The sequence below is a fragment of the Pleurodeles waltl genome, chromosome 7 (assembly GCF_031143425.1).
Source record: "Pleurodeles waltl isolate 20211129_DDA chromosome 7, aPleWal1.hap1.20221129, whole genome shotgun sequence".
NCBI lineage: Eukaryota > Metazoa > Chordata > Amphibia > Caudata > Salamandridae > Pleurodeles > Pleurodeles waltl.
Genome location: NC_090446.1, coordinates 1,002,407,241 through 1,002,421,708, shown reverse-complemented (window position 1 = coordinate 1,002,421,708; position 14,468 = coordinate 1,002,407,241).

Here is a 14,468-nt window from a genome sequence, read left to right as displayed (position 1 = left end):
CAAACAGTCCTGCTGTCAAAAACCAAAGCATTCATCTTTGTTACCTGCATGTGTGTAGGGAACAGTGTTGAAATGCTTCAGGAAGCAGGGAGCTGCTGCTTAAAGCATCCCGGTGCTTGCTGAAACAATGGCACCACAAGGTGAGACTTGAGGCTTTTCTGCTCTGCCAAATAGCTGTGCTGTGCTGTGCCAGATAGCCCACACAGCTTATTTTGTAAAATTTAAAATTAAATAAATAAATAAGTAGGGACAGCGGAGGAGCCCCTCGCAGTCCCAGTTAGCCCATAAAGGGCTAAAAAAAAGGTTAAAAAAAAAGCAGACCTTCACACAGAGCACTCAGGGTTCAAGGACAACCGGACTTACTTCCCTCTTCTTTTTTTAAAGTACAAATTATTTTAATTTTTAAAAATGACAGGTACATCTATTAAAATGCTACAGAAATATCTAATTCTAAGTATATCATACATCAGAAGCATAAAAACTCTCTATCCCTCTCCCTCTCACTTTCTTTCTCTCTCTCACTCTCTTTGTCTCTCTTTCAATTTCTCCCACTCGCACACCCACTCAGACACTTACGTACCCACTCACATACCCAATCAGACACTCACGCACGCACTCGCAGACTCACTTAGAACCTTGTGCACCCACTCACAGCCCCAGTCATATCCTCACATACCCAGTCACAGACCCACTTAGACAGTTACATACCCACTCACAGACCCACTCAAACTCTCACACAACCACTCACAGACCCACTGAAAGCCTCATATACCCACTTACAGACCCATGCACACCCTGACTCACCAACTAAAACACTGATGTATGCACTCTCACACCCAGATAGACACTCTCACAGCCATTCTCACCCCCAGATACATCCTGTCACACCCACTCACATAGCAAATCCCCGCCAAGCAGGCATGGTTATCTTGTAGGGGGAGACCGGGTGAAAGTCACAAGTTCAGGCCAACTGAGATGGAGCATAGGCTGGGTACAGGGACTAGGTTAGTCCCGCTGAAAACGTTACCTTCTAAAATGCAGTTTGATGGGTAAAGTTTGCAGTGGAGGGGCTGTCAGGAGAAGGGAGAGCCTTGCGGATGGTTGTTGCTGTATGGCAAAGAGCAGGCCAGGAGCCATGGATGGTCGTCACTGAAGTGGGATTTGCAGACCTAGTGTTGCTGGTTATCACTAGCAGTCATTGTAGCATGGTGAGTCAGGTTTAGCAGATCTTTGTGTTAGCTGTTGGCAGAGGTGACAAGATCTTGGCACGAACTGTTCAGTTCGTGGTCGTGAAGAGCCCAAAACTGATGCCATACCATTGAGCCACACTTCTCCAAAAGTGGAGAAGTGTGGCTCACTGGTTAGAGCGGCAGACCCTGAAGCAGAGATCTGTCTCAAGACCAGGGTTCAAGTCCCGCTTCGGCAGGTCTTGGGCTCAATTCCCCTTGACCAGATAATTCTTGCCTCTGTGCCTAATCTAATTCATGGGTCCCACTCTGCAACTCTGGGCAATAGCTTGCTTAATCTCCACAACGGCCCCAACAGCGCTTGGATGCCTGGCTTCACCCTGGGGGTGCCCAGGAGTGGGCACCTCACAGGGAAAAGCCATGAGGGGTTCCATAGTGGTATGAGTACAGCGCCTTGAGACCCTAACGGGTGAGTAGTGTGCTATACAAGTGCTAATTTACATTTTTTTTACATGCCAAAAGGAACTCAACTGATGCTACACTGAGGGTCCAAGAAATGAGGAGCACCTCTTGGTGATCAGAAACTCACTCCAACAGAGGCCATTAGGGCTCAAGCAGTTCCAATTACAGGTCTAATTGCAGGTCCATGCAGCAGGTCAGCTGGGCAGATGCAGGGAGGCCATTAGAGCTTTTGTCCCTGTAGCTCAGAACAGAAAGTCAGTCGGCTGACCTTTGGAGACACTTAAGCCAGCGATGAAGGGTGCAGGTCTAGTCTTCCTTCTGAGCAAGTGGGCAGGCCTCAAAGCAGCAGGGCAGCAGGGTGTCCTTCTGTAGCATCCACAGGCCCAGGAGTGCACTTAAGAATGGGTCTGAGGGTCCCCATTTTATACCTGTGCTCACGTTGAAGTGACAGAAGCTTCTGAAGTTTTCTGTACAGAGGTGTATGGCATTTCCTCCCTGCAGTGGTCTCAGTCTATCTAGGGGCACAATAGGCTAGTGTGAAGTACTTTGTGTGTGAACTGGACCAGTGCCTTTGAAGTGCAAGAGTGGTAGGTGACAGCTCCCCAGTCCTGCCACAGATGACCCATCCTTCCAACATCTAGACCCTCTATTGTGCTTCTGCCTGCGAGGAATACATTATGACCAAGTGCCAACTATACCTAGTCGTGTGTCCTCGGAACAGGTTGCAGGCACCAAATGGTTAGGGCACGAAAAATAAAACTTTCTAAAAGTGGCATTTTTAGAATAATGATTTAAAATCCGAATTTACCATTAAAGGGGGGTTTAAATTACAATTCCTCAGACATCAAACATGATATTCCTACCTGTTCAAACCCAAAATATCACTTATTAGATGAATAAGTTAAAATGTTATCCCATGGAAGAGGTAGGCCTTGCAGTAGTGAAAGATACATTCAGGAGTTTTCCGCTACCAGGACATGTCAAATGTAAAAGTAGAAGTCCAACTTTTTAAATAGATTGCAGCCTACCCTAGGGGAGGCTTATATGTATTTGTATTAAAAATTGAGGTTTAGGCCTAGTCAAAGTTTTATGTTGTCAAGTTGAAATGGCAGTCTAAAATGGCACACACAGGGAATGGCAGGCCTGACACATGTTTCAAAAGGATACTTAAGTGGGTGGCACAATCCGTGCTGCAGGCCCACTAGTAGCCCTGGGTACCTGTAGTACCACTTTACTAGGGATTTACAAGTAAACTAAATGTGTCAATTGGTTATCTGCCAATTGTACTATGTTTGAAGGGGAGAGCACAAGCACTCTAGCACTGGTTAGCAATGATAAAGTGCACAAAGTCCTGAGGGCCAATACAAAAGTCACTGAGAACCAGTGGTTTAAGGTAAGGAAGGGGATATTTTGAGGCCATCATCTTTTTGTCCTCGCTTTATGGATCAGACTGAAACTGTACAGGAAGGAGCTGTTGTGAATGAAGTTTTTTTGAAGGAACCTTTGTGCAGATTTGTCAAATGGCAATAAAGTTATTAGCAAAATAAAAAAATCTCTTCTTGTAGAAACTCTAACTTAACTATGCCTAAACTGTTGCAACTGCCATTATGTAATATATATCTATATGTGTGTGTGTGTATGTGTGTTAGTTTCATTTTTCTTTTTTAAGATTGTGTCACTTTACTTGAAATAGGAAATTGTTTTAGGACTTAGGGATTGGGTATTGTCGACTGGTAGGAAAAGGTTTTGTTTTTGAGTTGATTGTGTAAGGTTGGTGTAAATGCTGGATTCTTTCCTGGACTAAAGGCTTATTCTGAACACCAGGAAGTCTGACTGGAGGGTGTTACATTCTTTAGCTCTGTTGCAAAAGAAGAGTTTTGGTTCAAAATGTCCTTTGTTTATGTAAACATAGTATTATGGTCATCATAGTGGTTTGGTTCCAGTTTTTATGTTTGTATGTCCTTGGCTGGATTAATTTAATGTGTTTGCTAAGTACTCTTAGTAACTGTAGCACATGGATTTATGTTGGATGCAGAAAAAAATGTGTCAATAATGTGGCATTCTGGGGCCTGTGCAGCAATAGAGAGGGAGTCGTGAGCTCAAGCTCCTTTGCCCGATACAGGCCCCAGAGCTAATTATCCTGTAAAATAAGCCCAAGGGACTCATACTAACTGGAATTCCACACTGGACTGTTGGAAGTATTATCTCCTGCTGTGCTGTGCCCAGACTGAGACGGATCTCAGAGAACTGCAACAGTGTCCGCGAGGCGATTTGCATGAGAAACATGCCGGGCACCTGAATCGGAGCCACTTGCACGGAAGGGGAGAAAAGAGCGCAAGGTAGAGGAGCAGAAACCAATGGAGTGGCAAAGACAGCAAACCACGCTGAGTTGCCGGGTGTGAAAACTGTCTGCAAACAGTTGCCACTGGCCGGTGGGATCCTTGTAGGAGGCAGAGAAACTGAATCAAGTGCACACACAGTGCATGGCTGCAGCCAACTCAAACTCCACGCAGCTGACACATAAACAGATGGACTGGCCAAGTTTCCAAAACACTAAAGACGCCAGTTCAGGCCCTGGCTGGGTCTACCACAGACTGCCCAGGTAAGGGTGCTGTCGGGGGAATTAACTGATAGAAAGGCACTGAAAGTCACTCAGTCCCAGTTGCATTGAGGGACGAGGAATGGCAGTAGTGATCTGGAATTGGAAGGAGCACCCAAAGTAATACGGTGTGACAGGGTACAATTGGATCTGGACACCCACCCTGTTGTATAGTGGAGCACAGCAGGGAAGGGGGCACATGCACAGAGGAACCCGCTCCCCCACCAGACCAATAAGACACAAGGTTGCTCCAGTGAATAAAGGAACATTGGGGTCTGGCAGCAGATAGCAGGTTTTAGTGGGATCTGAGAAATGATTTGTGCTGAAAAAACTCTGGCTAAAATGAAGAATACTCACAATTCAGCTGCAACACAAGAGGGGGGATAACTGGACCTCACTAATTTACTGAATCTTACCCATTGACTTGGGGTGTGTTGGATAAGTGAGGACCTGGTTCTCAAACCTTCCCCTGTCTCCTGGATTAGTCTGTCTATGCTGCTTGTGGACAGGGGGGTTTGCACAGAGACCAAGATGGGTAAGCCTCACATAGCTCAAGGGGGGGCCCTACGATGGAAAAGAGGCCACTGGAATGGACGGAGGAACGTATGTCCCTTGCTGCAGACAAACCAAGGACCATATTTATACTTTTCTTGCGCTTCATTTGCGTAATGTTTTTATATGGGCCCAATTATCCTGGAGGTGATCAGGGACATGAAGACATCCCTGGAATTTCAGATCATTGCAGTGGTGAATGAAGTGTGTCTCTTGAGAGAAAACCATAAAAAGCTGTTTGAGTAACAGAGATGGAAGATCAATTGGGTACTGCTCTGCCATGTGTAAAGGAGCTAACATTGAAATATGCCATCCTCAAGAAAAAGGTTAAACTACTGACACACAGACTCGAAGACACAGAGGGCAGATCTCACTGCCATAAAGTCAGGCTACTGGAAAGGGCTGAAAGCCTAAACACGGAGCTGTTTGTGGAAGAGTGGCTGCAAAAAACAGTAGTGCAAGGGAACCCATTCCGCTTCTTTTCTCTGAAAAGGGTGCCCAGAGTTCCAGCATAACCATCACCATTGGGGGGGGACCCGGGTCCAATCATAGCAAGACTGCTGAACTTTAGAGATCGGGATGTTATTTTACAAGCAGCACAGGAACATGGGCCATGGACAATAGAGGGCCACGAGGTGACCCTGCACTCGGACTACACCAACCTCGTTCAAAGGCAGCGGGGAACATACATCCTGGTTAAGGAAGTACTGCACCAGCTAGATCCCAAATATGCACACCTATTCCTTGCTAAGTTACAGATCGTGTATGGAGTCAAAACACACTTCATGATGTTGACGCAGGAGGAGTTGGCATGGATGGAAAAGCAAGGTCTCTGGTTGGATCCGCCATAGGAGGAACTGAGGGATGGGGGTTAGTGCCAGATGCTAGCGAAGCATCACCACCACAAGAAGACTGTGAAGAAGTGAAGGTGGCCCAGGAATAGATAGTGTGAGAGATCAAACACTGTACTGACATTCTTAGCAGTAACAGATGGGGCTTGCCAGTGTCAATGGAAGAAAGCAACAGCTCGGAGCAGACAGAGACAGAACAGGATACTGAAGAGGATCAACTGGCACACCTCACGCCTATGACTTCTGACCATCTTGTACAGGAGAATCCTGATGGATAGAATGTGGCTGTAAGGCACTGCCAAGCTCCAAGTCCTAGGAACATTGAGGGGCAGTGGAGCCTACCGAACAAACTGAGACTGTTTGCGAACATATGCAAGCTAATTGACAGTCATGTACGGATGACCCTTGGTTACATGCCAGCAACAGAAGCACTACAATGTTTAGACTTCCGTTGGTTTGGACTTTGCACATACTGTGAGTTGGGGGGTGGTCAGTTTTAGATTCACCACACAGTAAAGTAGGAAGGGGGCAGTTTTAGGAATAAGGAGGAGGAGGAGGGAGATGCAACCAGAGGGAAATTGGAAGGCTTTGCACAGGCACTTGGGATGTGTGATGCCTGGCGCTCCATCTCTTTTTTAGAGAGCTCACTTTAAAACCATCTTTTCTTTAACAGTCTGCACAGGGGAGGCTGCATAGTCCCAGGTTGTGTGAGTTCCCCTTCTAATGTAGCTAGTCTGTGGTGTATTTCTCTCCTGTCTTCAATTTCCCCCAGAACTAATGACCCCTCTGATTGCTGACATATATGCTAGAGTGTCCATTGATGATTTATATGCCTCCCAGAGTGTCCTCTGGCTGGTGAGTGGTTAATTTATACGGACAAACTAGAGCTAGGAAAGAAAGACGCAGCAGACTAGCTGCATTAGAAGGAGAATTCACACAACCTGAGCCACACTATGCAGCCTCCCCTGTGCAGACTGTTAAAAAAGAGATGGTTTTAAAGTGAGCTGAGTTTCAATCTGTTGCCAACAATGAGGTCAAAATGACGTATCTGGCAAAACAGGAAAAACTTTATGAAACCGACAAAAAAGTGGGCAAACTATTGACTGGGTTAGGGTGTAGGGAAAGGGAGCTAAAGACTAAAACAGGGGGAGTGGTGTCTTATGACTGGGGAAAAGTGGAAGATTTTGCTGACAATTTAGAGACATTCTTTTATGCCCAGATACATGCCCCAGAAAAGGACCTACTCAGGTTTATAGTAGGCTGCCCTATGAGAAGAGTAGGGCATCACCAAACAGAAAACCTGGAGTCTAGAATCTCAGTTGAGGAAATAGTCCTAGTGAGGGTTCAGATGCAATCAGGCAAGGCACCAGGCTCAAATGGGTTTCCGGTTGGGCTGTTTCACTGAATATCTAGATAAGTGTCAGCCCCAATACATGCGGCCTTTAAGGCATAATTCATGGAGGGAACACTGTCAGAAGATATGAGACTGTAGGGGGTCCTTCTACTGAGCACATGCTTACTAGGAGGTTACTCAGTTGGCCGATTCTATTAGTTAAATTGCATCTATTCTATTGAGTGATTGCAGACAAACTTGCTTTATCCTGGATTCTGGGGAAAGATTAATATGCCAATAATCTTTTTGATTCTGCTTGTGTACAACTGCAGGAGTAAACCAAGATTTAGAGGCATACTGTCCTGTAGGAGGCTCCTGCTTTGTTATATAGATCTTGTATCCCCTTGTGTTGTGGATCATGACTCATAAGCCTGTATTTGCCGAGTAGTAGATTTAGGCTGGGTTCTTGCAATTTTTTTTTTTAATTCTCTATGCCCTGAGGAAAGTGGCTCCCGCAAGCCAGCAGAGCCCACTGAAATGCACGTTGGGCAGGACATTGAACCTGTACAGCACCCATTTCAACTGTTACTAATATATTTAGGCATAGTGCAGTATATCTTAGATGTACTACTGTTTATTGTGAGAGCAACAGCAGGAGAGAATGATAAATGAGACAACAATAGTTTAAACAAACCTGTGTTTATTGTATACCCATGTATTGTGCTGTACCTGATAGATCGACCTATGATGAGATCTACAGTCCAATGTGATAAGCATGACCTAATGTCATATCTTGGTCAGAAGTCTTGTTACTGTTCATCAGTGAACCTATTGTATGTTGAGGTTATGTATGGTATGTTTGGAGTGAATTATGATGTTTTTTGATGCTAGGATGTGTGTGTGCAAGATACCCAGCGAGTTATGTAAAGGTATTCAAACTTGTGTACATCTTTGCTGTTTATTATGTTTTTCTAATGTTAATTGACATCATTTGAATTCTGAAATATGTATGAGACTGGGCAACATTATATATTAGTGCTATTTAATAAACACATTTTGTCATTATTGGAAAACACCATTTTGTTGATAATTGCTTCAAACCTAGCTGTTGTTGATATAAAACGTAGTTATACCCGTATTTGCAGTACACACAAGAGTTTCAGCTGCTTTGGTTTTTACATGTGGTATTTCCCTGGTGCTTCTTCTTGTACTATGCAGAGACCATCTCTCTTCATTAAGTCATTAAGTCATGTTTGGCACTCACTCCACGGGGAGGAGAGGAGATACTAATTTTATTCAGGGGTACATGACATGAACTCATGACTCAACTACTTCTTCACACTGTGCTCCTCGCTTAGGAGATTCAGAGAGGCAGAATACTTGGCTAGAGGGATTAGCAATCACCCCCCCTGCGAGTGGCACTCTCCGTTAACATGAGGAAGCCTTGGGGGGAATGGTGGATGGAAACGTGGAGACTCTCAAATGTCCAGGAACTTAAAAGGCTAAACAAAACCACTAAACAATACTTTGATTAAAACAAAAGCACAGTACAAAGTCCTGTGACACTCTGAGAGGCATATAAGTCGACAATCAGAGGGGTCATTATATCCGGGGAAATTAGAGACAGGTGAGAAAGACACCGCTGTCTAGTTGCATTAGTAGTGGAACTCACACAACCTGAGAGGGGCCATGCAGCCTCCCCTGTGCACAGTGTTAAAAAAATAGATTGATTTAAATTGAGCTGAGTTTCAGTCTGTTGCCAACACTGAAGTGAAAACAATAAAAACAACGAATCTGGTGAAGCAGAAGAAAACTTTATGAAACCGGCAACAAAGCAGACAAACTATTGGAGTTGAGGCAGGCAGTGGTGTCTGATGGCCGGGAAATAGCAGAAGAATTTGCTGACTATCTAGAGACAGTATATGATGTCGAGATGCATGCTCCAGAAGAGGAGATACTCAAGTTTATAGCAGACTGCCACATGGGACAATTAGGGCAGCACCAAACACAAGACATAGAGTCTAGCATCGCATTTGAGGAAAAAGCCCTAGCCTGTTTTGCCGACCTTCTAGTTGGGGGGTGAAACAATACATGCAGCCTTTGAGGTATTGTTCATGGAGGAAAGACTGTCAGAGAAAATGAGACTGGTGGCGATTGTCACTATCCCTAAGCCAGGCAAGCTTGAGATGAATGTGCATCGTACTGACCAATTTCCTTGTTGAACTTGGATTTTAAAGCCCTGGCCAAAGTCCCGGCTAATCAACTAAGAGCAGTGGTGTTCGATTCGGTACACTCAGATCAAAAAGGCTTCATGCCTGGTCACTCCACAAGGCTGAACCTCAGACGACTCTCCAATAATCTAGCAGTAGCGGAAGATTTGCCTGCGGGAAGATCAATAGCCTTGCTTGATGTGAATAAAGCCTTTGACTCTGTGGCATGGCCCTACCTCTTTGGGACAATAGACAAAATGGGGTTTGTACCAGACCTTCTCAGGTGGATCAAACTGTTCTATGATAATCTGACAGTGAAAGTAAATGGTCACACCTCCCAGATCTTTAGAATATGGAGGGGCTCCCGTCAGGAATGCCCTCCCTCACCCATGCTGTTTGCCCTGGCTACAGAAGCTTTGGCGGAGCAAATCCAGATATATGAACATGTTTGGGGCTGGCCGGGGGGCGGGGATTGCAATGGGTGGGATAAACGCATATCCTTATATGCTGAGGATATCCTGCTATACATATCTAACCCTGCCCTGACACTTGCCCGCCAGAAACATATTTTCTGTATTTTTGGGCCCTACACATGCTTCTCTAATAATTAGGACAGACCCTTACTGTTCCTGGTAGGGGACTGGGAGACAGAGGAGCCACTTGCATTGCCTCTGAGACTGGAGAATCAAAGTTGTAAATATCTTTGACTCTGGATCACGAGTACTCCAGACTCATGCTATGAGGCAAACCTAACTCCCATCTTAAAATGGCTAGAGCAGGAAGTTAAGCATTGGCATTCAATGCCGCTTTTGCTGACTTGGAAGGCATCAATGTTTAAGATGATAGCCCTTCCAAGGCTGCTATACATCCTTCAGAATAGTCCTTACAAACTACCGGACGCCCTGTTTAACAAAGTAGATGCACTAGTGAGAACACTGCTGTGTGCAGGTGGGTAGTCAAGTATAACCATGAGGGCTTGCAAAGTTCTACATTTTGCAGAGGCATTACCTTGCTATGTATTAGGAAATTAAGCAGTGGCACAGATGAGTGTGGTTCATGACTGGGCATGCGTGGAGTGGGGAGACCTGGTGTACAGACAAGACAGGCTAGGCATGGGGGAATAGAGGCTATATGCACAGTCTGCATGGGAGTAGGTTGCTATCCAGGGTGTGCTGGGCCACTGTGACAGTGGTAGAGATCTGGAAGAAACTGACCAGGGACAAGGGATGGAAAGATAGGCTGACACCAAAAACACCACTGTCGGAGGGAACCTGCTTATACCCTGTGACAGCCCTACACGGCTTTTGAGGTTGGGACAATATCGGCCTCTCCACGTTAGCGGATGTATGGAATGCAAATGGACTAGTTCCCATTGCCTTCCTCAAAGCATAATAAAGGATGCCAGACTCACAGTGGTTAGGATATATGCAATTGAGCCATGCCGTCCAACAATGTGCCCGCTAGAGGAGAAATTACAAGAAAATGGTCCACTGGAAAGGAGGCTACTTGAAGGGCGAATATATAATAAATTGATCCTGCTAACTTATAACACCATCATGGCAATAATCAACTGCTTTTTTAAAATTGTTAGGTAGGTGGGAGAGAGACCTCGAAGATCTTGATGAGGAGGACTGGTAGGAAGCTCTGGTGTTCCCGGTGGAGGTGGCTACTAAAGCTAGCATTTGCCTAATACAGATAAAAGTATTACATAGGATCTACTACACATGTACACTATTACAGAAGATAGGCAGAGGGGAGGATGCACACTGCCTTTGAGGATGCAGACTAAAGGGCATATTCTTCCACACACTTTAGAGCTACCCCCATTTAAGGTGCTTATGGGAGGCAGTGAGAGAATCCCTAGAAGGGGCAGTGGGGCAATCACTGGAGCAACATTCCTGGCTAGCACTCCTGGGTATATGGGGACCAACAGATTTATCCCTAAATCAGAACTTTTGGTGAACCTGGGATGCATGGTAGCAGAGTGCGACATCACACAAAGGTAGGGATCTGGGACCCCTATGATTTCACAATTAGGAGATGGGAATGGAATACTGCAGGGTGATAGAATGCAAAGTCTATGAAGGACGAGGTTGCCTTAAGACATTTTGGAAAATCTGGGATAACTGGGGAATGGGTAGCAATGGGGTACTTGAGTGAGCTGGATTCACACACTATCTATGTGGCTGGGAGGATGTGGGTGTCAACAAGAAAGACTGAGCTGGGATGTTGTGGTAAGGGAAAGAAGGTATAGGCAGGCGGCAACCATGTGGGCAATATGTTTCACAAATGGTTTGACCCTGATTTGACCTTCAAGATGGTCAAGGAAATACAATTGTTGTGTCAATGTTTAATGTGTATGAAAAAAGCAATAAACATATTAAAAAAATAACAATAAAAAAATATATATGTTGCATCCTGTGGTAGACAGTGAAGGTTGTTAGGCAACAAGATGGTTCCTTAGGTTAAAAATTATCGCTGCTGACATTTGCTAAGATCTGCAGGGCACAAGTTCAAATTGTTGGTTGGCTACATCAATTTTCATTACTTGGGGGTCAACAAAATATTTACCATTATACTGATGATTTGTAACACCTGTCTGTTCTTCAACTAAATAGAAGTGTCATGTGAAGTGTTGTCAAACAGATGAACACAGAGAATAAACACACCGAAAAAAGAGAGTGTACTGATGTGGGATATTGTTCAGGTATAATGTAAATGTTATATGTGGTACCCAGTTAGATATTGGCTAAGAAATACGTGAGGAGCATTGGCACAGCTACACGTCTGCATGTTCTAGACTTGGAAGATTAGAGGTATGACATAGGAAAGGTTATCTGCTGCTAATGAGGGAAATTGTGGTAAAAGTGTGGTGGGGTTTTGAATCACCGCCAAATTATAGTTAATGAGTTGGTGACCTGATTGAGATTTCTAATCAGTGAGGACAATGTACCAAAGGGTGTGCCTTAATATTAGGGAAGGAACAGTATATCTGTTCCTTAACTTCCTTAACAAATGCTTATTTCACAGACAGTAGAAATTAATAAGCAAAAGTGTAAAATATATTTTTAACACTTTGGCCTGCATGCCTTCTTGCATAATCTCAGCTACTCGATGTGAGTTTCACACCTTATACCCAAGGTCACCTAGAGGAAGTAATTCTCACATCTGTAAGCACAACCATCCTGGAACCAATCTTCCTTGATGCAACTAAGTTTGGACCAATTCCACTTTCTGTTAACACTGGGTGGAACTGTAATTCCGTGAAAATAATTGGAGAATTTAGGCGACTCCGTGCTACTCTTGAAATGCAGAGCTCCAGTGAAAATCCACCAGTCGCAGTGTGTCATAATTTTCTTTCCTGTTTGAGCAAAGTGATGGCAATTGGAACAATGTGAAGCTTCATAAAGCAAGCTGGTGAGCGCAAACGAGATCTGGCATCGCCTAGGATGGTTGCTGTGAGAGGGCTGCTTCGCAAGTAGATTTTCTGCTTGATCGACAGCAAAATCAACTCAAAGATAGTTTTTAAAGTAGCAATTCTATGTGAATAGATGGTTAAGGTACTTTATTTTTAGCTTGAAACACATTTTTTTAAATTTTACTTTGTTTTTTAATAGGAAGGAAGTGCCACAGATACTCCAACTTCCTCTTCCTAGCCGGAAGGCTCCCCCGACTGCTTTGTCCATCCCTTCGTCACTTTACTTTTGAATTTGGAAGGAATGGATCAATTTATTTGTCTGCAAATTCCTGCTGCATAAATGCATGTGTATATATATATATATAAATCTTGATATATATATATATATATATATATATATAAAAAATATATAGATATATATACACATGTACACATATATATATATATATATATATGTACCAAAACAAAACCGAAAAAAGTAGAATTTGCACACTCAGGATTCAGGGCAAGTGAAAGCCATGTTTAATCGAAACACAACGCGTTTCGGCTGACAAAGCAGCCTTGGTCACGTGACCAAGGCGGCTGACAAAGCAGCCTTGGTCACGTGACCAAGGCTGCTTTGTCAGCCGAAACGCGTTGTGTTTCGATTAAACATGGCTTTCACTTGCCCTGAATCCTGAGTGTGCAAATTCTACTTTTTTCGGTTTTGTTTTGGTAATTATAATTACCGGCTTGCTCGTGCCGGTTTTTGCACCACCCCTCTCGGGCCACACAAGCTCATTTCGAGCATCTGTTGTTTATATATATATATGTATATATATATATATATATATATATAGAGAGAGAGAGAGAGAGTTAGATAGATAGATAGATAGATAGATAGATAGATAGATAGATAGATAGATAGATAGATAGATAGATTTGGATTTTAATTTTTTTGTGTGAAAAATCAAGTACGTTAAAGAAGCTTTGGATATATTTTCTGTTTGATGGAGGGCATGTATCAGCATTTATCTTTTTCATATGTTCTTCAATTTTTAAAACTGATAGTAGGTTGCCTGGGGTTGCAGTAGGGGCCTTTTTTGTATTAACTTTTTTAGTTTTTTTCTAAGAGAAACGATTTTTGGGAGAGCTGGCTGGCAGGGTTTGAAGTACTTTTCATCCATTTTCCTGTGTATTTCTGGGAGTGTGAGCAGTGCAACATGCATCTTCTGCCAATTGGTGGAAATCCTCTGAATCATGAAGAGTTTGCATAAGGGACCAATTTGGTGTTTCTCACTATGAATAAAACTGGTTCTTACCACACAAAAGGAGATGACACGTGGGCTTTACAAATCGTGGCAATAAGAATATTGCATATGGATCTCACACCTTAGAACAAAACCTCATTCATTATCTTGAAGTCTCACACCTTGAAGCTTTGTGGTAGTATTTTAGTCCTCGAAAACCAAATCATTAATTTTGTGTGAATCTCACATCTTGCAGCAAATTTTCACTCAAAGAGTGACAGCTGATCTCGATGAGCAGTATTTCACTTACGGGAGCCTTTGAAATGCAAGTTAGAGGGTTAGAGAACAAAACCTGATAGAAGTGAAGGAATACAAGCGATCAAGAGAAATGTGACATGGGGTGAGGTGAAAAAAACGATAGTAAAATGGAAGAAGTGAGAAATTGACAGATGGAGACAGGTGAAAGTTGGACCAAGAAGCCATAATACAGAAATAGAAGTAGAGAGCTAGAATGGTGCTATAATAAATCTTGAGGCAAACAGAGGCTTTGTCAATGTAGAACAGTAGTCAATTCACATTCATCGCAATAGACGTAGCTCTTTTCCCACTGTAGGCAAAGGTCTATGC